The sequence below is a fragment of the Siniperca chuatsi genome, linkage group LG3 (genome assembly GCF_020085105.1).
Source record: "Siniperca chuatsi isolate FFG_IHB_CAS linkage group LG3, ASM2008510v1, whole genome shotgun sequence".
In the NCBI taxonomy this organism is placed as follows: Eukaryota; Metazoa; Chordata; class Actinopteri; order Centrarchiformes; family Sinipercidae; genus Siniperca; species Siniperca chuatsi.
This window is the reverse complement of record NC_058044.1, coordinates 14,844,238-14,869,216: the sequence shown is the minus strand read 5'-3', so window position 1 is coordinate 14,869,216 and position 24,979 is coordinate 14,844,238. Positions and strand designations below refer to the sequence as shown.

At 38.5% G+C, this 24,979-nt stretch overlaps 1 protein-coding gene across 3 annotated transcripts in view; it reads left to right on the top strand.

Moving 5' to 3' along the window:
- Positions 1–7,297: 7,297 nt before the first annotated feature.
- Positions 7,298–24,979, top strand: part of ctnna2 (catenin (cadherin-associated protein), alpha 2) — a 305,218-nt gene continuing 287,536 nt past the window's right edge. Inside the window, exon 1 of one of the 3 annotated variants that reach the window (XM_044189180.1) lies at positions 7,298–7,585. The gene's annotated coding sequence lies outside the window, so the exon portion shown is untranslated. Of the gene's footprint in view, positions 7,586–22,391; positions 22,412–23,482; positions 23,506–24,979 lie in introns of those variants that run through there. The other 2 variants (XM_044189183.1, XM_044189181.1) reach the window with 2 other exon arrangements.

Here is a 24,979-nt window from a genome sequence, read left to right as displayed (position 1 = left end):
TAATTACAACACCCCCCTAAGGCGTTGTTGGTACATTTACTCAAAGTACTCTAGAATGAATTTTCTGCCTGAGAAGTAAAACCTCTATGGAAATAAACCTGTGCCCGAAAAACAACCAACACTAGCTATGGCTTGTTTCTAGTTTGAATATACAGTTGCATCCTCCAAACACATATAGAGAAAGTATGAATAATTGATGCCTCTTTGTCTTGTTACTGTCCCTTTTTCCTTCTTTCCCTCATTCATTGTGCACTGCAATCCCCTTCAGTTACAGACGGCTGCGAGGAACCAAAGTTGTCTGCACTGGTTGTTCTTGCCTTTCTCATAAAAGGTCATACCGTTTTCAAGCACAAAGTGCAGCTCATTCTCTTCAGTGGATGCTAAGGTTTCTCAAATCTTTGGAGGGATTTTCTGACTGCGAAAGATCCAGTATGATATCATCATGCAGCTTTTCAAGGAGCTGGAGCAGTGACAAAACATGAATCATTCATGCAATAGCAGCTGTGCATGTGTGTTTGCATCTGCATCTTTGTAAATACATGCATGTGTTACATACACATGCATGTGTTTATAAATGTGATGACAAGACAGCGATGACTTACTGAAGGTGATGATTAGTCTTCAGTTTCCAGCTTTCAGTGACCTTTCCCACCATCATGTGTCTTACAGTGATGTTCTCCAAATCTCTTCCTCATCCCACTTCTAAGCAGGTTATGTGTGCAGTTAGTGCTGAGAGCATGCAAAAACTCATTCAACATTGATAACAATACTTGTCAAACCATTGCGATTGTTGTTGTATGACAGTGGTACCGATACAGGGACTCCAATTAAATTCAGAATTCTTAACTCAACTTCTTATTTACATGATTTGAAAAGGTTGTTAAGATATTATACACAACACTGCATGTATTTTGTGTTAACAACCCTCTTTTTTCATTAAGAAGAGCTTTCGGGTGTGCTAAAATCTGAAATGCAAAAAATTTACCTCCCTTCAACTTATTTGGCCTGAAGAAAACACACACTTGAACACAGTGCATGGAGGTTGCTTTCAGGTTTAAATGTTAAACCCTGCTCATGCCATGAAATGCTTTGGTTTGCACTTCCTGTCTGCAAAATTATTTTCAGAAAAGCCACGTGAACATTCTGTCTTAAATTCAGAATATATGCTTGTATAAATCCTAACAGGTGGCATTCGGTTCTCTGAGGGTGTGTTTGGGATGGAAGCCTCAAATTCACAAACACACAGACAAAATGACAGATGCTGGCAGATGCTGTTTTGTTCTCACATTAAATCCTATTGTAACTTGTGCATCTCTGGGAGATGCCACACAAGCTTATCTAGTCGGCACACTCCTAACATCCTCTGATGCTAACAAAGCAAGCCGATGGGTGATGCAGAAAGGGCAACATGATCACAAATATGCCACCGCCTCCCTGAGTGTATAATAATCCACAGTGCGTTTCACAAACATGACTGCCTTTTTACTGGAGTAGAAACTGTCCCTTCAAGCATTTTATTAGATTGGTAGATGGGGTGGCAAAGTAAGTAAAAAAAAAAAAAAGATCTGACATTATTATGCTTTAGTATTTCAGTCCTTGAAGGGATGAATATATGCACAGCCTATGCAACCATCTCATCCTTGACCATGCTGATCCTCCACAGTAGATGGGTATTCTAGCAGTAACATAAGAGGGAAATATGTATTACATAGATACATTGCTTTCTAGTGCAATCCATTTGCCATAGCATCATCGTCAGCAGCCGAGTAGTAGTACCAGCAGTGAAGGAAGGTAATGGTGTGTTGCAGTAAAGATTCCGCTATCGCGTGATCCATAGACCTATGAAAATTTACTCTGAAATGACTCCACACACTCTCCAAAGGATAAAAGATAGCCATTAAACCATACCCAATAATATATCATGTCTGACAGTCATCTAAATGATTAATTTCATCTCATGCATTAAATCATAAACAATCTTTAATTCATGACTCAGGATGCTACAGAGGCTATCAGCAAAAAATACAGTACAGTATGTAGGACTACTAATAAATACTTTTTCCTGCTATGTATCAAAGGGGGTAGTATGAAAAGCTTGAACAACCAGTGCACAATAAAATGCCCTACCTCAGGTTGACATGGCAACAACATTAAGACTTTTTCATTTCATTCATTTTTCATTTAAGTCATTTTCAATAAGACATTTAACTCCAAAATAGATATCCTATTTTTAGTGTCCCTGATTGAAAACTTGGAAGTAATTGTGAGCGTATCCTCACGAAAATTATCATGTAAAGTGGGGTGCTCATTTAAATGTAATCATTCTCACTCTGCATTTCAAAGGCAATCTGACACACAACTGTGCAGAGACCCTCATATCTGATTGTCACATTGAACACGATTGTTTCTCCTTTTAAAATATATTTCGATAAAGGGTGAACAGTTTCAATAATATCTCAGACTAAGTGATACATTTGTGTTGATGTGAAAATAATGATAACGAGCAGGATTTAGAGAATGGAGTCAGAAGAAATGATATGATTATTGCTACTGTGATTATACCTTTCTGGTTGAAAAGATGTGCCTGAACAAGTTAGTGGTACTGAAGTCTCTTCTAGGATTATAATCAACAGAAGGAAAACTCTCCATTGATAAGACTATCAAAAGGCCTGGTCCTGATTCACTGATCATAAACTGCCTGAAGGACAATGAATAAGGGTTAAGTTGGAATAAAATCGCCCTAATATGGACAAACATTCTGTGACATTCAGTGGTACCCAACAACACGTTTTGCAAGCCATTTACTTGTTGCTGTTTTGCCTGCAGTATAACTTGATCTCAAACTGAAGGACTATGGGCTTTTTCTTGAGTTTAATTCTTCTTGTAACAACTGCAAATTTGTGTGCTTGCAGCAATATTGAAAAGTATGAGCACTAGATGGGTCATGTCCCTCTTTTCTAAGGCAGTATGATGATCACATAATATAAAATATGTCTCTAAGCTTCCTTTATAATGCTTAACGGTTTGTGCATTAAAAAGGTTTCTTACAGCTTTTACTTTTCAGATAAATGCTATGCACATACTGCAGTTCTTTCGCAAATACCTTTGAATCATTTTCTCATTAGAGGTAGTAGGAGTATGGGACACTCTTCTGATTTATTATGCTAAGTATTTACAAAGTCAATAAGGTGCATAGTCTTCATGATCTTCAGGGTGAAACCCAAAACTCTTCCCTGACCCTAAGTGGTAATTGTTTTGGTTGTCTGTGGCCGTTCATGACTCATGGCTCTTGACTGCTGTTCTCAACAGATGTGAATGACCCTTACGTCACAATGGAGGGATTAAAAGAAACAGGAAAACTATTCTCCTCTTGAGATATTAACCTCTGACGACAGTTTTCAAAAACTGCAGCCCCAACCCTTCTTTCCTGTCCTCAGCATTCTCACTCACAGGATAAAGCGTGGGATTTTGTGAGCCAAAAGACTGCAAAACTTTATTTTTCATCCCCAAAGTCCAGCGGGTTGGGTGTAGTGATGGCCTCATTATGTTAAGAGAGCGGTAGAAGCCAGTCCAGGGACATTTTCTGATTGCAGTCCCTGGAGTGCCTCTCCTCTGGGCGGAGGGGAGGGCCCAGCTGGAGACTGTGGTGGAATGTGAATGTGTGTTCCAAACAGATGGGATTTTATGTAAGCCATACATGCTGTAAGCACACACGTACTGTACCCTTGTATATTGTAGTACTTAGACGCTGGATGAATAGCGGTATGCTAAAGAGGAAACCTCAGAAGGAAATCTTAGTGTGAAGCTGTGTAGCTTTATAAGCAAAAAGGAGCTTGTGATCCTGTGCTGCTTTATGCCGCCTGCCTTGATCTAAATATAATAAAGTAGTTGACAACTTCTCAAACTCAGAGATTTATTCCCAGTGTAGCTTTGCTCCAGATGGATCAGGCCAGTGAACCAGATAGTGAAAGGCTGGGATACACTGTGAGACAACTCTACAGTAACCCCATAGTCATGGACCCCAATCTGCCAAATGAATAATATCTTGCTAACTTATTGTGCTGGATTGCTGCCATGCACTCAAAACACAATCAGATGGGAGACAATGGGCTGCTGTTCCTGCTCTTTTCTTCTCCCAAGACAAAGAAATAAGGAAACAGGAAAGAAGACAACGCACACTGGCTTTAACAGCATTTACGCACCAATAAAGGATTCACCATTAGATTTATTGATCATCACTTTTAGACTGCCCTGGTTTCACTTTTTGCTTTTATCAAGACGTTTAGGCCATAGTTCATGCTATAGTCTTGAACTGGAGATGGTGTTTTTATATTATTAATGTTCCTAAAAGATTGTTAATGTTCAGCAAGAGTTCATCTGCCACAGCTGCATAGCATCAAAGGTCCATCTAATTCAGCAGTGTCTCACTGACCTAATATGTTGGCTGGAAGTCAGTGTAATCCAATTTCCTTGGGAGGCTTTCAGTGATTACCTGCTCATTTCAGACTCTGTAATTGTCCTCAAGTTCAACGAACCAAGCTTCAAAATAACTTGGTGTGTCTCCCCTCTAAGCCTGCACTGTGAGCTGACATGTTGATGAATGAGTAATTATTATGGCTGTCTACCAAAATTAAGTGCTTTTGAAAATATATAAATAAGTGGTTAGCTCTGTAATGTATTGACTAGGTAGTTATAATAGGAATAGAGATGGTGATTATGTATAAAAAGTGAGACATTCCTCATATCATCATGAATCATGGAACCATGTCTTGATTTCTGTTTGGAGTGTTATAGTTTGCTTCACTTCATGCATCTCATTTCATCATGCTAAATGGCAATAATTGGATGTATTGAAGTTTATTGTAGTAGGGTGTACAAAATGTGACTCCAGTTAGGAGTGATGTGAAATTTGCTTGTGATTTCAGCAACCTATGTTTTCCTCTGGCCTGTGCTCTAGCCCAGGGGACACACTCACAAATTAAGTGACAGTAAAGGTTTCCAGCTAAGAGTTCCTTCTCAAGACTAACTCACCAAGATCCACTTTTCCTGAGAAATGGAGTGATAAACTGGCATAGCTTCACTGGGTCGGGGGTGAGCTGAGATGACGTTTGTTCGTAAGTGAGGTTAAGATGGAGCAGGAGATCGACAGGTGGCTTGCTGTCTGTGGTTATGCAGGGACTGCACTGGACTGAAGGCAAAGCTCACGATTAAACCAAGCAATCTATGTTCCAAACATTACTTATGGTCATTAGCTCTGGGCAGTGGGGCAGGTGAAATGAGTTACCTTCATAGTGCATCTGGGCTCATCCTCAGGGACAAGGTGAAGAGCTCAGAAAACTGGAAAGAGCTCAGAGTTGAACTGCCCCCCCTTTCCATTACATGTAAAATGACCCAGCTGAGGTTGTTCAGGCATCTGATTAGGATGCCTCCTTACAGCCTCCCTGTGGAAAAAATCTGGGCATATCCAACTGGGAGAACACCCTGGAGAAGACCCAGAACAAGCTTGGACTACATACATATGCAATCTGGCCTCGGAAAGCCGTTGGATCCCCTGGGTAGAGCTGGAGGACGTAGCTATCAGAAGAATACCTGGTCTACCTTGCATAGCCTCCTGCCACTGCGACCCAGACCCAGATGAGCGGCACAGAATTGAAGGATGGAAAGGAGGAAAGCCCTGTGCTTATCTGCAAAATTATGCAAAAAACAGACCAACTGTAGGTTATAGAAAACATGTTTTTAGGGCTTCTTTCATTGAGTTTAAACTATCTACATGTACTACTTTAAACAAAAGCCTTCAGTCAAAAAAATATATTAATTCCCTCATATAAAATCACTCTGATGTTTTGTAGGAGCAATTAGCAAGTCTGTGGTCAGCAGAGCAAAAGGGGTGCTAATTATCTAGCATAATTTTTCTTGTAGCTAATAAAAACAAACATGTTTACAGTGAACAGTGATGTCTGAGTTTTAATGCTTTGCGGACAGGTAGACAGACCCTGTGACTGTGCTCTGCAGATGTGTCCTGCCTCCTTGTCTCACACAACAGCAGCTGTGTGTTTTCTCAGGATTGCCATATAGCCATTATATGCTAAATATGTTGGACTTTCAGTGATTTATAGAATTTAAAAATTGGTCTCTACTGTAGTCACTAAAGTCATACTGATTGAAGCATCTAAATGGATTTTGTGCTTTTATACATGCAAATGTAACAGTTATTATTCTTGTAGTATCATTGCTTTTTCATTCAAAACAATGTCTAAAAATAAAACTAAGTACATGGGTGAACCTTTCTGAAGTATCAAAGGACTCATCAGACATGCAAACTGTGAGTCTGTGTTTTTTGTCCTTCTGCTCCTGTCTTACACAGTATATTGATATTTTAGTTGTTATGTATTTTTTTTGTTCAGGTTAATATTTGGAACAATGAATGTGATTAGTTAGAGACATCATTGTGATTTTATTTATTTAAACTTTGAGGCACATTGACACATGCGCTGTGTGTTATGTATTCTCTATATTCTATATCTGAGCTATTATTGGGTATTTTGTTTGTATTGTCCTTGTGTCTTTGACCCGTACAGACAAAGCCACAGTCAGTTAAGTATGTACAAACAATGTAAAAACATTTTTTTTGTATTAAGTGAACAGAAATATTCAGCTTTGCCCAAAACATTTATTTCAAATATATCCACATGGTTTAATATACAATTACTGCGTTGGTCTATTAACCAATAATGATTAGATTTTTATTTGATCATATTCTTCATTTCTCTGATAATTTTAGCCCTTGTTGTCCTAAAGCTCCTAAATTATATTATATACAACACAATTTAAAAAAAAATACAAAAACAAAATAATAACTCCACGCACACAGCACTTGGTCCAGCTCAACCTGGTACACCAAATTGGCACTCATCATGTCAATGATGTTCGACAATACCTTTATTCTGTGATGGCCATATTAATCTGTTGTAAATCTCTACAGTAAAAATGTATAGTGACTTCTACAAAGTCTTTATGGAATATCCATATGGTATATTTCTAAATGAATTGTGGTATTAACACAGTTAGGCTATTAGTTATGTTATGTTGTTATTACTATTACTACAGCTGGAATCGGCACGCACCCTCCCACAATATGGCAAATCTCAGTAATCCTCCCTACAATGTGTTCACTGGCAGGGCGCATCCTCACACTGGGAATCACGCATGCGTCAACGACGGAGACTCTCCTGATTTGTCAACCCTGGAATCTACCACACAGCCCACTATGTTGCAAGGCTTCCCGTTACTAGCGCACCATCATCTGCACCTGCCTACTCTGTTGCTGTGGTTGGAGCGCTGGGAGGGGTCATTATTTCGCAGGGAGCCACAGGAGGAGGAGACATTTCCGAGACACCGACAGAAAAGCGTGTAGCCTCAGATTCAGCACCACAGGACTGAGGAAAGCGTCCAGATTTAGTCTATTTTCACTGTTCACCGTGGGTTAACTGAACAGGAGGACACCATTTTTTGGGAATACTCAGTGAAACCAGGCGCTGTACACAGTTTGCGGACCTGCAAGAGGTGTCATCTCCAACGGTTAAAGGTGTGTAGCGTTAGTAAGTTGGAATGCTTTGGTTTGTGAACTGGATGATTATTTTTTTTGCTAGCAGCCTGGTAGCGTTACACTTGCTGCACTGACTGACCCGCCGTGCTGCTAACATTAGCTTAGGCGAGGTCCGCCTTTTCATTCACCATTGTGCTTAGGCTAGTTTGCGGGGTAAATAAATCCCGCGGCACCGAAATACTTTGCAGCTCATTATACCACAACATCCTTCCATAGCGTTTATTTCCGGAGCTGGGCTATTCTCGTTAGCTAAAATCTCAGTGTCGACCACTCTGCTAACGTTATCGAGACCGCACTCCGAGCACTGCTATCCAGTGAGCCCAGTGCTGAAACCCTGCTCCAACTGACTTGTGTGAGCCAGTCGGGAAGAGACAAGCTAGGCTGCTAGGCTAGTGGAGTGGCTAAGCTAACTGACACCGGCCACTTTCATGCTAGGAAAATAACGGTCCCACATCTGCATTAACGGCTGTTTAATCGTCCAGGGCTGGTTAGTAATCCTTCAGATTCTTCACTCACGTAAAGACCGTTTAGCCTCTTCCCGTCGTGTGTTTTGAGCGCTCTTAAATTTCTTTGTCTGATCATTTTGCCTCTTTTGTTAATTTGACGTTCTTACGCACGGTTCAAATAAACCCATCACACGTTTTCTGCAGCACGAGTTACAAGTCATAACGTTACTAATCTTTTGGAAATTATTTTCAATTCTGTGTTACGCCGTCGTGCTGGACTCCGAGTGAGTACACAGCCTTGCCTTGCCTCACCCTGCAAGTGTAACGTTACTTTATAGTCAAGTCTCTATTCGCTCTTTTAACAATGAAAACAATTAGTTTAAGTAACCTGGCAGGCTGCGTAAAAACAGCTGATTCAAGCCTTACAATTTCCAGTTTCAACTGTCCCTTACTGTACCGTTACGGCAAGTAGTGCGCTGATAAACATCTGTTGTTCATCCATAGCCTGTGTTCAGTCAGTGTCAGTGTATGTTACACTGCAGCGCACTGTTGGCTCAATGTCCTCCTGTTCATTAGCTATTTCAAAATTGTACATTGTATCAAAAGAGTTTGTATGTGTGTTGTTTGCAGACATGCATTCAGGTTAAGTGCACTCTGCATTCAACAGTACCATGCAGCAGGAGTCAGACCACAGCTTTTGTGACCCAGCATGTGCCACATTTTCTTCCTGTAACTGGAGACATGGAATCCCAGAGGCCTCCAGGGGTCACATATTGGCTGTATTTAGAATCTGAACTTTTGATTGGCAAGGAGGTATGCTCAGGCTCACTGTCAGGGCTGTGTGGGTCTCTGTGTTTTCCCCCCATGTTTACCATGTCATTTCATTAGCCAGATGCGGGGACAGCCTGCAAAGGATGAGGCTAAAATAATCTAATAATTCAAATATGTTTCAGTGAAAATAAGACTGTCTTAGTTGTGAGAGAAAAGCATTCAGAAAGAAATATAATATGGGTGAGATATAATTTTCCTACATTCATAATATCACATGTCCTTTACAGTGCAATGAAAAAAAGGGTTAGGGTTATGTCAAGGGCTGAACTAATGAGTATTTTCATTTTTTTTTAATTAATCTGTCAGTTATTTTTTTGTTACTAGATGAATCATCATCTCATCTTAGTGACTAATGCCCATCGCAATTTCCCAGAGTCCAAGGAGACATCTTAAATTTCTTGTCTAAAACTCAAGGAAATTACATTTGCAAGAATAAAAAAGTGGGTAAAGCAGCAATATTTGAGAAGGTAGAACCAGCTATTGTTTTGTTTTTGCTTGTAAAATCACTTAAACAATTACTTGATGATCAAAATTGTTGTCAATTAATAAATAAATATAACACAAGTTCAATCTGTCCCTCAATTTGTTACTCACAATGCATTTTAACATTTCCCATCCTTTGACGGGACAGAAAAACAGTATAGTGAGAAAGACAGTTTGTAGTTGCAGTCATTTTGTTTAACAAGAACTATATAAACTACTGAAGACATCTTTTACTAAACATTGACTAGAGGCAGACACTGCAAGAGCTATGATTATAGGCTGCCAAGCATGGACAGACTCTGGGAAATAACTGCATATGTGTATCAAAGCAAAGCTTATTTGTTTAACCTTTGGATATTTTACAATAAACTACATCCACATTCGGGATTATGCTGTTATACTAGATTGTTAACCATTGCTAAGCATGCTTTAGTAACATGACATTTTATAATTACTGTTTTTTTAAAAAAATCATTTTGATCCCCTGGACAAACTTTTTTGGTTTGGTTTGATTTCGGCAAGTAAAACACTTGTTGAAATACAAAAGTAACACATTTGACAAAGCTGGTGTCAAAATGATTCGTCCCCAATGGAGCAAAGTCAGTCTAGTTTGAACTCGTTCTGATTCTGAAACACAATTATTTTCAGCTAATAGCTCATCTCTTATTCCTCATTCATCATTTTATAATACCAAATTACAGAGTTTGACAGCCACCTGTATATAATCATTTGAATGTCTTTGCTCAATTACTATATGCCATTTGCAGTATAAAGCCTGTTTCTGTAACTGGGGATAAGGAAAAGCCATAATTTATGGGTGAGACTATGCAATCAATGGCAGTCAGGAGCGCATTGTGTTCTCCGTCTCCTGGGAGAGGAAGCGATATTGGCTGAACACCATGGAACCCCCTGTTGTTGTACTGAAGCAGAGCTTTAAGGTAGCCATGGTACCCTCACTAACTGGAACAGGATTGCCTCTCCTCGTCGGCCTTCTCTCCCTCCAGCTCTTGCACAAATGTTTGATACTATTTAAGAAATGAGGCAATAGAAACAACACGGAACAATCAATAGTTGTAGCGCTCTTGTCTACCACATCAATTTTACCTCTTCTAACCCCAGGGTTTGTATTACCCTATGCTGCAATGTGGAACTGCATTGAACTGACAAGCAAACATTATCACCAGGGTTTTGGCTAAACATGTATTTCCTCATGTTCTCAAGTCAACATATTGCACACTCTTAGAATATTAAGGACAGAGGATAACTCTGCTATGTTGATTAAGTGCATTTCTTGAAATTACATTACAGTTAGAGTGAAATATGAGTGATGTTTGTTTTGCAACAAATAACTTCCCTTCTTGTTGTCATTTTCAGAGACCTGCTACTCAACAATATGTGACATGGGCATATGATAGATTTTCTAAATGAATCTGCTGTTTCCTTAACTGTTTATATGACATTATCCCACACTGGACTATAAAGAGAAAAAAAAAGATAAGAGCACTTTATTGTTTCAGGTAGGGACAATAAAGTAGATGATCCAGCAATGCTTGAAAGTATAGTGTCAGCAGCAGCTTGGTGCAGCGAGAAAGAACAAGGTTATTCTCTTAAGTTCCTTTTCATGGCTATTCGTCTGCCTAAGACCACACCCACATCCACAATGCCCAGCAAAAGAGCTGTTGCAGTGAAAGTGTACATTGTTAAAGCCTAGCTTCATTCTCTATAGGACTATCATTTAAAAAAAAAAAATCAATCCATCCACCCATCCTCCCATTACTCTGAAGTCTGTGGGTGGGTGTGGTGAATAACATTTCACCAAAAAACTGCTCACAAGGCATTGCAAGTCATCAGAAGTCAAGCTGATATTTTGTCTGTTTCTTATGATGCTAATAAAATTTAAATAAATGAAAAGTGCAAAAGCATGTGCAACCCTTGTGTCATCACAACTTTGCTTGTGTAGAAATATTCAATCAAAATTTAATGTCTTATGCAGCTCAGATCTATGCTTAGAGCTACATTTTTAACAGCGCCTCAGAATTGTAGAAATCCTGCCATTTCAGCAAACAAAAGCTGCTAACAGATCTGCACAGATTTTAATCTCTAAGGTGGATTCAGAATCAGTGTGGAATATGAGGTCAAGTTGATGATGTGGTGTCCAGGTCTTGAAGTTTCAAAGAAGACGCTCCCCTTACGCTGCACTGATCTGCCATATGTGTCGTATTGTTTTCATGTAGCTAGTTATCTATATTGCATTTGTTTGTGGTCAGTTGATGTAATATGATTTGGCCTGTAGCAATATAGCTTCGATGTAATGACAATACTGGATAAAATGAGTGAAACTCTTGGTGACCAGGTAGGTAATGTTTCTGCACAACCAGCCCCAGTAGCTAGTCATATCAGCCACATCGAGCTTTTTACTTTCTCATATAATTGCTTACCATAGTGTATGCCATAGTGACCTTAGTAGGCTTTGTTAAATCTTTAACACAATTTGTGGTTGATGACAGCATTTTTAAACTGTAACTGTCTTTTTGTGCCATGAAAACGGTATTCTCTGCATTTCTATGCATTTCTTATTTCCAAGTGACCTTTTTAATGATAGATAAGCTGGTCTGTTTAAGTGCAGAGTGAGAGTATATTGTTGTCATCAAATTGTTTTCTAAAAACTCCCAACTCTCCATCCTCAGGCATTATTTGAGAAGTCCACCCCATATCCCAGGTCCTATGTTATCAGGGTTAATGTATGATACTGGTTAATAAGATCCAAAGGGCTATGGTATGGAAAGGTTAGGCAACTCAAACTACTTGGTTAAGGCTTGGGCTAACTGCAGGTCAAGGGTTTTAGGCTCATAAGATGATTAGGGTTAAGCTTACTAGTATTGTACTATCAGATTGTACACTTTGGTTAATATGCTAGAGGTTTGGACATTGTCTTTTATGTTAAGGGGATGTACAATGGAATCTTGGGAACATAGGGCCCTGGAAATCCTTCAAAGTGGAAACACTCATGGAGAGAGAGCAAAAGTAGTTAATATCCCAAAGAACTGAGAGAGTAAAATTTCTCAGTGAGCAGACAGAACCTTTTCTGATTGAGATGTTGTAACTTAAGTGTGATGCCAAGCTGCTGCCAAATATTTTTTTAACAACTGTTTTAATGATTCTCCCCCAGCCTCCCACAGATGTCACAGTCTCTGGGGAAAAGTAATTGATTTTGAAGGCTGAATTGTTAATAGTATTTTTCTTCTGTTGGTTGTGGCCCTGTCGGTTCTGAGTGTATGAAGTGACAACAAAGCCTTTGTTCACAAGTACAGGCAGAACCACCTCAGCTAATTCTCAGAATTCATCCAGCTGATGTGGATCATTCCATCACCTTTATAGCTGGCTACATCTCACTCTAAGAATTAATGTTATTCATGCAGACTAGGATGGCTTGAACTGTGAGCATCAAAGACTCTCTTTTTAAAGTTGGAGCTGCATGTCCAAGTCACTTTCAATCTGGCAGTCATGGTAAGACATGGAGTCACTTCGGGGCATGTTAGTGGTCCAGTATGACTTGACTTTTTCATTAGAAGCTGTTATAAAGATGGCTATAGGTATTTTAATAATAATGAGTCTCTTTAAACTATACATAATATTGTGTTTTCAATGACAAAGATATGCTTGTTTCTACAGTATAATATGTATACTGTAACATATATTAGATACGCTAACAGTGAGGAGATAAGTCTCACTTGCATAGAGACAGGCATCTGGTGAATATTGTAGATGTCGCATGGAGGCATCAGTGAATGGGCACTCTGGTGGGGCAGTCTGGTGAAATGTGCATCATTTGTATGCAAACATTCAGTGTCATTCTCACTAGCACAATCGTTGTTTCTCTAGCCATGAGAGGTCATGTTAACGCACGTCTGGTACTAGAAAGTTAACCCTGCTGAGAGTTTTGCTAGAGGCCATTAAAGTCTCTCATCCTCTCAGTTGTTCTGTCCTTCTGAGGCCTCGCTGGTCTCTCTGATACTCACTCTCTATCCACCCCCACCATAGGCTACATCTGGGACCAGTATGGGCCCCAAGTATTGGCCCAGCTCCTCCCCCACAGTGTGTGTGCTCTGTCTTGGTGCATTAACTTTTCTATTGTTAGGTGACTGCTTTTCTTCACTCCTCTTACAGAAAATCTATGCTGACCAGGGGCGATTCTAGGATTTGATATCTGGGGCTTAACCTAGAAGCTTGGAGTGGGAGGCTGGGGACGTATTCTTTCAGGGCTTTTTTTCATTTGAAAAGTTAAATACATACGTTTCATGCAATTTGAAATGAACCTATTAGGCTAAGTCAAGAAAAGATAGATCTTTTCTATAAATAAACCAAAAACTAGGGTGTTAAAGGCTTAGAATGTGCCAGCTGCTTACTGACTTTCACTGAAATGCCTGGCATACATTTTTAAGTGTCTTCCCCACTTTCTCAGAAATTATGCTCATATGTTTGTCTAGTTTGCCTCCTATTATACTCCTCTCTCTCTTCATCCCCTACAGTCACTCAGTTACCCATTATTAACCCACTATTCTATCCCGTTAATAGAGCAAGGGGCCTTTGCTGTCAATTTCTAAACTAGACATTACATTCTACCCATAGTATACATTAGAGTGAACTTTTTCTGTTTTACTGAAAGTAGCCTAAAGATAATGTAGGTGATGTGCATGAAATAATATGCAGCGCTACAAATAAAATAGACAGTTTTCATTTTGATGTGACTTAAAATAGTATTGTCTATACTGTAAAGGCAGATGGCAAAATGTATCCGTGGTCATGTACATATTTCCACACATTAACTTGGTTCACAAACTGGTTGAACAAATATTTTATGTGTGTGTAAGAACACATGGCAATTATCTAGCCTGATAATCAGACCGAACTGCCATTTTGTTTCCTTTCACTATTCAGTCTGACATTATATTCATGTTAACTGTTTTGTCTTTGGGAGGGGGGTTATTTTGTTTTATTTTAACCAATTAGCAATGACTGACTATGACAGCTTTAGCTGACAAAGAAGCTGTGGTAACTGATGTTTCACGTCAACTGAACAAATATGCCTATACAAGAATTGCAATTACTCTAAGTCAACTTACAACATGTATAGCTGCCATTCATGCATGACGACATTTTTGTGGATATTTTTCTAATGCCATTCTTCTGGCTCTGGCACTGATAGATCCCACCTACAAAGCTCTGGTTGGCTTTTTTTTTTTTTTCTCTTTTACTAGAGAAACAGCTGTCAGTGAGTACAACACCAAACCTATTTGAATTGCTGAAAAAAATGTATTGTAGGTCTATATTTTGAAGCTGTTCTCATTCACTTTTACGAAAAGTAATGCACTATAATTCTTATATAACCAACGTAATAGGGAGCCACAAGGCAGTTAAATTTATCATTAGGCGGTGACCTCTAGTGGCCTCAGTAATTATGACGGGATCAAAGGAGGAAGTCAGATGAGGAAGTATAAAGAGCATCGAAGTCCTTGTACGGAGGTGGACGGGGGGCACAGGACTTTCACCCGGGAGAGGGTTTGTGTCCTGTGTGAAACCAAAAGTCAACGTTGAGTTATTTTAAGTTACGCTTACTTATTTTAAGTTCTATATGTAAGTTACGTAACCTACGTAAGTTAAGTCACGTGATTTACTTCATGTGACTTACATGTTTACGTCTTACTGTCTTAAGTCTTACATCGACTTACTGTGAGTTACTAATGTAACTTACTTATTTTAACTGTAACCGTGCGCTTTTCCTAAACCTAACCAAGTAGATTTGGTGCCTAAACCTAACCAAACTACGACCATTTCACAACGTTAACCACGTGTTTATTGTTACCATGACGATGAAGGTCCGGTACGCCTGTTGCTGGTTGCTGGAAATTCATAGGATTATGCCCGAAAAATGGTGCATTTTTTTTCATAAGATATCTTCATGCCTTGAGCTGAAATTGCCATTATTGGTGTTGACTGTGTTGTGTGTCTCATAGCGTGACCAGTGCACTCTAAAACTAATATAAATTCAGGATGACAATTTGAATCTAGCTTGTAAAAATTATCAGACATTTCAATTTTTCAGTGATTTTAATCTCCCGCCCCAAAAGGCATACAACACAGCAGTGGCAAATAATTTTACATGTCCACGGCTTAAAATTATTTCTATGTTTTGGTTTGAAATACAAGACAGCAGATGGCTTTGCTAAATTTCCGCAGTATAATAAAGTCAAGATTAAATATAACCACAAGCGGTAATAACATGGGTTTGAGTCAAGTACATTTTTTCATATAGCCCACTTTACATTCTGTATGCTCATGAATGGGAACAGTTGCATTTATAAGACACATAAATATCATAAGTATTCAAATCCGGGGTCCCATGACAGTACCCAGTAATAAGATCCAATCCTTGGAGTATAGTTCCTTGCACATTCTGTGTTTTACTAATAAACTACTGAATTGTATGAGACTTAAGATGTACGGTATTTGTTGAACAGAGCAGTTTGACTTTCAGTTTCTTAAAAGTGCTTGCTGCAGTCATTGTTTATAGTTGAGATTCAGTATGGCAGGTGAGTGAGATAAGTGGTGTAATTTCATACAGTTTCTTTTTTGGGGTACCTTATGGAGTGTTAATGCAACAACCTGCACTCTTCAATCATATCCAATTATCTGTGAGATTAAGAAGAGCAGAATTTATGGTTAAGAGGGTTATAAGTCACTGCCAATATCTACAATAAGGTTATAGCAATCCTATAATCATTCTAATGTAACAAACGGTAATCTTATAGGTATTAAAGAAACCTGTGTTCCCTCTTTCAAATCAAAGCTGAGCATTTTCCGCTGCGTTGACAGCAGGGCTGCACAGCTGGGTCAGATGACACTCATTGTCCCATTCAGACCGATGGCAAATGCATTATCATCCTGTCACAGCATTTGTGTGGAATGGCTCTTAGAAAGCTCTTTGACTTAACAAAGCGCAAAAAAAAAAAAAAAAAGAAATATTGTAGATGCCAGAGGTCAGAATGGAAAGTTTTTAAATTCAAGTTGTATCAATAGTGTTTAACAAACAGATGTTAAATTGTTGTTTAGGAGTACTTTGAATGATGAGTAAACAACATCAGGAGAATAACAAATTGATTAATGAGTAAAACTCAATTAGATGGGGTTGTTTTCACAGTATGGATGAGCATCACTGTATGTGATATATTTTGTGTAGATAACAAAATATAGTTTTCACATGATTAAAAGTGCCCTGTGAAGCAAAGGCCTTGAGGCTTTTGCTCATAAAACAATTTCAAAGCTTATTTTTGAAACATGTTAAATCCTGCACTGTTTACATCCATGTCTACTTGCTAGCAGTCCACAGCACTACTAGTAGTTAAAAACACCACAGGGTACCTTTAACACCCCGCTCCTAATCTCTGTAAAAGTGGGAGAGCATTTGATAAGGTTCCTGCAAGGTTGTGAATCTTGTCATGCTTAAGTAATTAACACAATTGTTTTAAACCTAGCACATTAGAATAAACACAGCGTAAAGACATGAATAGAATATAATGACAAATACTAGATAATAAAAACAAATAATAAGCACTCAAAGAACTAATAATGGTTTGTACAATTTGAGGGTTCAAATGTGTAGAAGAGGTATAGTCCTTTAAAAAAAAACAGTAATAGGAACAGCAACTTATGATAAGTTCCAAGTAATTTTGGAAATATGTCGGTATTACCATATTGGGCTATTTAAAATGTTGAAGCCCTCATAGTCAATCCCATTATTTATTTATTTATTTTATTTTTTTACTTATCCTAATAACCATGTTATAACCATTAAAGCTTTAGTATAAGTAATCCACAATCATTGAGGCTACAGCATGACTAAATGTCGTAATATCTTTTATATAGGACATTAAATAATTATGCCTCTAGTCCAACAAGTGTGTCCTCAGGTCGAAAAGTTAAACATAAATGTGAGACATATTGTATAATGTAGGTGAAACAAGCAAAATGCCGAGATCAATATGGCATCTAAGGCCCCCCCCCCATACTATTGGATTTTAAAGACTGATATCAGTTGTCAGAGAAACATATTGCATTTTTCACTAGAGCATGACCAAAATGAATATGGCTTTTATGTATGTAGCAAATTGTGAAACTGATACTGGTGCCACGCGTCACTTGGCTACAGAATGGCAAAAACAACTTGCTTCAGGCTGCTCTGTGCACGTGTAGCTGACACATAATGTTGTAATGTAGTGTTCTCATGTGCTGTGGGAACTTACAACTTCCTAGACTTGACAGTAATAGTGAACAGAAGCCTTTATAATGACAGAAACTACCAATTTTACATTTCATTTTGATGACAATGATGTTTAACAACAATGTAGTCTTTGTTTTTTGTGTTTGATTTCTATTTAAAAAAAACAAAAAACTTGTAAATACAGTGCTGTTCAGCAGCTGACACTAAAGGTTTGGATATCTAGAACAGCATTGGTATTATTAATTTATTAATCTATGTATTTTCTTTTAACATATTTTCCCCTTTTGTTAAGGTTCACAAGTAGTGAGATCTGGCTTCCATACACAAAGCCCAATCAACATATGTCATACTCAACTCAGGTTACCATAAACAGTAAGAAATGAGATGGGCTGTAGCTAAAGGATGAAGAGGGATATGACCAGGTTTCAAAAGACAGTGTAAAACACATGATCTGACAGTCACTGGTTTGCAGGAACAGCAATGTATTTCAAACTTGTTTGAGGTGTCCCAATATAGGATTTTTATGGACACATTCCAACCAATGAGGTGTTTTCAGAAGGCATTGTTTAAGAGTGTTTATTCAACTTTGCTGTGTGTGTATTATGTTTTTAAAGAAGGTTTTTGAATTCCTAAGAGAACATGACTGCTTTGAGAATTTTACAGGTTGTGCTCTACTTTGATCAGCCTATTTTGGCCGCCCTGAGAACATGGCTCTGGAGAGCAGCGATATGACAGGTTGAGCCTTGACTTCTGCTTTTAGAGACTCCCCCACTGCTCCATGAAAGTGTGTGTATGTGCTTAACTTGGCTCTGAATCTGGGTCAGTGCAGTGTCGACATTTTAACTTTCTATAATGACATGATAGGGATTGTAGTCACAAAGTCAGTGTCATATGGTAAAGAAGCTCTGATGCCCATTTTATGCAGTGCAAGCAGAGTTTAAACTTTTGAATGTTTTTATCTGTGACAAATGTATGTGCAAAACTCCAGGGTTAAGAATATTCTGAGAAAAAGAACGAAAAAACATTTCTCTGAAAACCCACTGTATATACCATTTTAAAGACCCTTTTTACCCTCATATTATACACTAACTTCATTGGGAGTCCATCTCTTTCATGCCATATTATGTTTCAAAATCCTGCTCATATCTGTGTATGAAGAAATCTAGTCTAGCAATACACTCAGATCTTTGATTTTCCACTTGTTGAGTGTTAAAATTAAAATATTAACAAGCTCTCACTCTCAAGGACTGTCTTATTGTGCTAATTCTTTAAACATCTTCTCCGTGTTTTTGTAAAGAACTATCCTGAGGCAGCTTTCCTTAGCAACACACGGTTCCATAGGCACACATTAAACCTTAAAACTGCTTTCTGTGAATATTATGAAACAAGATGTGATTACAGAAAATTGTTTCAGCAAATTGTTACTTTATTTTCTTATGCATTTGTTGCGTAAATGTTGTGTTGTTGCCACATGTAAACAAACATTAGGATTTTAAAAATACTAAACCCGGCTTGTTTTAGCACTTTGACCTTACTTCTCTGCTCCCTGAATGCTTATCATGTATTAACCTCATTTGTTATTACATTCATGGTAGTGAAGTTAATCCATGTCTACACGGACTCACAGAGGGAGGAGGCTTGATTTTGATTCTTCCTTTAAGACCACCAGACGAGATATAAATTAACAGATAGTGACCACAAAGGAGCAAATTGAAATAACATTGTACATTTACAGAGCTTTGAATATGCAATTGATTTACGTGAGATATATCTGTAAATGGATCATGAGAGTTTAACATAAATTATTAAATGTGAATGTCTGTGTTATGCATGAATGACATTTTCCTCTGTTGAATCACTGTACTTCACCGATTACATATTGAGAAACTACATATAATGTGACATGCAGATATTAGAGGTTATATTGATAAAAAAAAAATATGTAGATGAATATTAGCTATCTTAGCTTAATCGTTCAAACAACAATAACCCATAAAATTACAGTTCTGCTTATTTAAAAAAAAATAAACAACAAATACCAACAGTCATAGTCCTTAAAACCTTAACTAATGTGTTGTCACTGGTTAGATTGTCAACATTAGAAAAATAACAGCTTCAGTCCCTGAAGAGCTATGTTAGCATTAGTGACGGTTGCGCCCAGTTACCTAACGTTATAGTACCTTCAAACAATGTAACAATATAACAAAGATGCATATCAGAGGGGATTTAAAAGTGGGCAAGGGTCTGACATAACCGATGGCTCGAAGTTCAGAATTACTGTAAATGTGCTCATTATAGTGTTTAGACCCATAACGTGACTGATAAAAATCTGAAAATACTGACATCATACAGATGTAGTAGTCCTTTCTCCCTGTTGCCATTGTTGCTGTGTGACGCTGAGCTGTTTTTTTATAACCCGCTATGAGATTTGTTTTCAGCAAGAAAATACTTCGACTAATGTTAGGTCAACACTATGCTAACACTAACCGTCGACTTTTACTGTAGCTGTCTGTCTAATGTGGAGCGCTGTGGGTTTTAATAGCATCCCTACAATGTACTGTACTTTGGATTAAAATGTAAATATTTACCTAATGTTTTATAGTGTAAGGATGACGAAATGTAATTTTACGGTAAGTGTTTCAATATAGAGCCCCTATAATTATTTAATGATGGAGAAAAAGGGGCTACCTAAAGCTAGCTAGCCATATCCTAAGATTACCATAGATAACATTACATGAAACACCACCACTCAAAGTAACCTAAATCTATAGCTAATGTATGTTGCAAAATGAATTCATTACTTATCACAAAAGATCACTTGATATGACTGTCTGAGTCTCACACCATTTGACCATGAAATATGCAGGTTGTGCAACAAACTGGCAACCACTAAATGGAAGGGGGGAGGGGGATCTAGTTTCCATCAAAATACACATAGACGATCGGGCTGATTGGTTAAGGCATCTGTGTTTTATGGAGGATATTAGGGCCGTCACTATTCAAAAAGTCAAGTTTGAACGAATTTGAACTAATACGTAATTTGTTGGAATTAATTTGAACGCAACCCATATAGCGTAATGCAATCGGTGAGAGGCAGGGTACCTGGGCCTGGACAGGTCACCAATCTGTCAGGGTTAAACAGCCACATGCTCACATATACAGTATGGGGAGTTTAGAGTTTCTGGTTTACCTCACCTGCATGTCCTCTTACTTTGGGAGGAAACAAACGTTGAAGTGGTTTTCATGGTTTGTGTACATTAATGAAAGCTTTTTATTTTTATAAGTGTGTGAGTTTGGGTCTGTCTGGTTAGACCCAAACTCACTGTCTGATGACATTTGAAGCTGCGTGCATGTGACTTCGCTTTTAGAGACTGAGCATGGTGGAGTAGCAGATGGAGCAGTGGCAGAGGGCAGGCTACATGATGCTTCTCCATTGGAGGAGCATTTGGAGTGTGTTTTGAGTTAGTTGATGGAGGGAAGACTGCTTGCAGCTTTTATGGATTTTGATGTGATAACATTGGGATGAGTTAAAAATCAAACCATTAAATTAGTATTTCAATTTGTGAGCATAAACTGACTACATTGAATGTGTTTGGCAGTCTTTACACCATTGAATGGACATACTATATTCAGAAAATCAGTGTAGACATTTGTGTGCATTACTGGAGCACGTTAGTGTGGGTGCAATTTAGACAAATACAAATATGTATGAATACATTATTTAGATGTATATTTCCCCAGTTAATTTAATACACAATTTAACACACTATAGTGTGACGTGTTTATTAATTTATAGACATTATTATTATTATATTTACTTAGTGCAAAATTTGTTCAAGGCATGCAGTATGACTTATTATAGTTCTCTGAAAATTAGGGACTCAATAATCATGATTAATGTAATATAGATATACAGTATAGTGATATATAGTGTCGTGCAGCTACAACACCAAAACCACAGGCGCCACATGTGGTGAAGACAGCAGGGGTTTTCAGTTTGTGTTAGTATGGCCAACAGTGTTGAATAGTACTAGTCACTGCCGTCGGTTTTCTTTGCTGTTGCCAATAGACAGTTGAATGGAGTGGCTCTGTATGACAAGTGCTCAATCAGTGCAGACACACGAACAGAGCTCTGACTCAGCAGAATATCTGTCTTATCTGTCACCGCTGTTGCCTGCTTTGTTGAGATGCACTCATCCTGCCACTGCTTTTTGCAGTTAGGCGTCTTAAATACTAAAGTAGTGTATGTGATAGGGGGTGTAACGGTACACAAAATTCACGGTTCAGTATGTACCTCGGTTTTAGGGACAAAAACATTTTTGTAATTTATTTTGAAAAATGTAAACATTCAACAGTGGCTCACTGGCCATGATTCTTACTGTAATAGTTAATGCACTAAAATAGTCATATTGTCAGCAAAAAAATAAATAAATAACACGAATGTCAGTAAAGCTCCATTATAAGACTCTAATTCCTGAACAACTGCAGCTTGCTCTGGTTTATAGAGGGCAGGCAGGGCGAACTGACTAAAATGCACATGTGAAGGGACATTGTAGCAGGGCGCAAGCACTTTGACCATATGCTTAAAATCTTTATTCTCTACGACAAGTATGGTCGCATACCTGCAGCTATAAATACTCTTCTAGCATTAGTTATTGATTTGGCTCCCGTCAGCGAATCTGCAGTGAGAGGCTGCCTGAACGCTGTGAGGAGAAGGACTCGCCTTCCGGTCTGTTTTTGTCTCGTTCCACTAATCGACACATTCAGGTGATGTTTGAAGTGTTTCCACAGACAGACCCGACTTCAGTTAAACAATGTCGGCATACAGTTTGACACTTATAGTTGCCCATTGTAACTAAGCGGGAAACCGTAAAGTTTCCATCCAGAGGATCTAAATGTCAGGGAGGATCCTCCAGCTCCGGTCTCTCATTTGTGTTTACCATTCGGAGGCAGCGACGCTGCATGAGCTGGACTAACCTGGCTAACCGGGCTAAGCCGACTAGCATGCTACAGCTGATAGACAGCAACTGGTGCGCTGCCAAAAGGTTCCGGGTAAAACTCGCTCTCTAGAATTTCTGTTCTACGAGTGCTTGTAGTCGACATAAATAGACTATTTTGACTGTAATAGTTTGGTTCACATGGTGTACCAATCCAAGGAAGTCACACACCGAACCGCACGTCCAGTACCGAACGCTTCGGGACGAATACATGTACAGTTTACACCCATAGTATGTGAACAGCAGAGGGCCTTGAGATTATTTTCATTTACTTCCATCAAGACCACCATCAATTTTGACAAACCAATGCAAATGGAAAGAAAAAGTTTGATTTAATTAAATTTAAGTCCACACAAAATCTAGCAAGAGCAAAGAATACTATTTAGACACTACTAAAAATAGCCTTCAAGTGGGAAACTCATACAATGGACGGTAGAACTGAAATACAATTGCGCATTTGTTATTTTGTTACTATCTGAATCTCTAATGTGGTGAAAACATTTTCACAAGACTTCTTAGATGACATCCCCCCCCCCCAATATTCATGACAGGCAGACTGAAATCCAGCTCCTGGATCACTGGTTCTTAGCAGAAATGCTCCTTATGGTCTTAAAAAAGCCCTTCTGCTTCTTTCCCCGGGAGATTTTGGATTTGTACTCAGCAATGAGTTCACACAAGGGTGCAGCTCATGCCAAAAAGGTAACTCTGGTACTGTACCACTCAACCATAGCCAGAGACTCAAGTTTTTTCTTGCTGCAGTATAAAAGCACCACTTTCCAGGAAGTAGTCTGTGCTTGATTTCCTACTTTGTCGGAGCACTTGATTGGGTTGATGATAGAACTCTTTTTGCAAGATGTCCCTCAGGTGTGTAAGGTATATCATTTGATTTGACATTAATCAAAATATCATGTGAGGTGTAAATGAATCTGTACCTGACAATATGTCATCCATGAGTCGTTGAAAGGTTGCTGGTGTTCACTGAAGTCTGAAAGGACATCTTAATGAACTGTCAGAGGCCTTGTCTGCATCTGTCTGTGCTACTTGTTATTAGTGCAGTTGATTTTGGCTTGGTCACTTTTTAATGAGATCTTCAGTTTTAGATGTTAGTCATACATCCAAATCTAATGTTGAGTTTGTAGAAGTTCATACTGGATTGAATACTGCGATCTTCCTTTACCATGAGAATCACAATGTTAAGGCCTAGCAACATTAGCATATAGAGCTGCAACAATTGATTGATTAATCGAGTACATGGTCACACAGCCTTCTTAAATGTGCTTTGTTTTTAGATAGTTGCTTACTAGCTGGTAATTGGCTAGCTTACATTGTTTGTAACTCCTCATCCTCTTGTTTAAGTAAAACTATAAATAAATAAATCACATGTTTAAATTTCACCTCAAACATTGTTTATCTTGGTGTATAAAAACCTGTGTAGATCCCACTTAAAGCATTTTTTTAAGCTCTGACTAATAAAACCAGAGGTTTGACATTAGAGGCAGGAATCAAAAAAATTAGACACCCCACCCCCACAAACACACACACACAAGCACACGTAAACACACGTTCTAAACACACACACAAAGCTCAGTTAACACCTGGTCGTCTGAGGTAATTACTTTACATCCGTTAGCAGTTGTCTCTCTGCCATGTCATCAGCATTATTTCAGAGAAGAGCTGACTCAATCAGAACCTAAGGTAACAATATTGTTTAATGGGCAATAAAAAACAAACAGTATCAAGAAGACCCTACATTAGGTGACAAATGAGCTGACTTATAGGAGATGGCTGCATGCGGTGAGTCTGCTACAGATGCCATTGTTACCACTCCTACCATGTTGCCAGACCTGCATCCTGATGATAAAACAAATGTAATTTAATCAGCAGTGGCAGGGTGTTAAATGTTTGCCCTGGTGCTCGCAGCGTCTGTATACACAACCCACGTCTTCTCAGTTATCACTCACTTTCTCTTCACAGTTCAAATCCTGTAATGGATATTTAGCTAAAATTAGATGAAGAGAGAGTTTTGAGGAAACAGAATCAAAGTCACTGAAGGCAATCACAGCAGCAAGAAGTGTGTGCATAGTTGTGTAATTATGTGGTTAAATGTGTGTTAATATCTTACCCTTCTCAACTGTAGCGGTGACTAGCTTACATACTCTATCGCAGTTGTGCAAAATTCAACACCAGTATAGTACTGGTGTTGAATTAGAGGGGGCAAAGCAGCAATGCAATTTCGAAGTTGCTAATTTAGGAAACAGTGTGTGAAGCCAGAGAGATAATACTGAGAGAATTGTGTGTTTCTCTAATGCTACATATAAGGCTGTATAGTTTGTCAGCT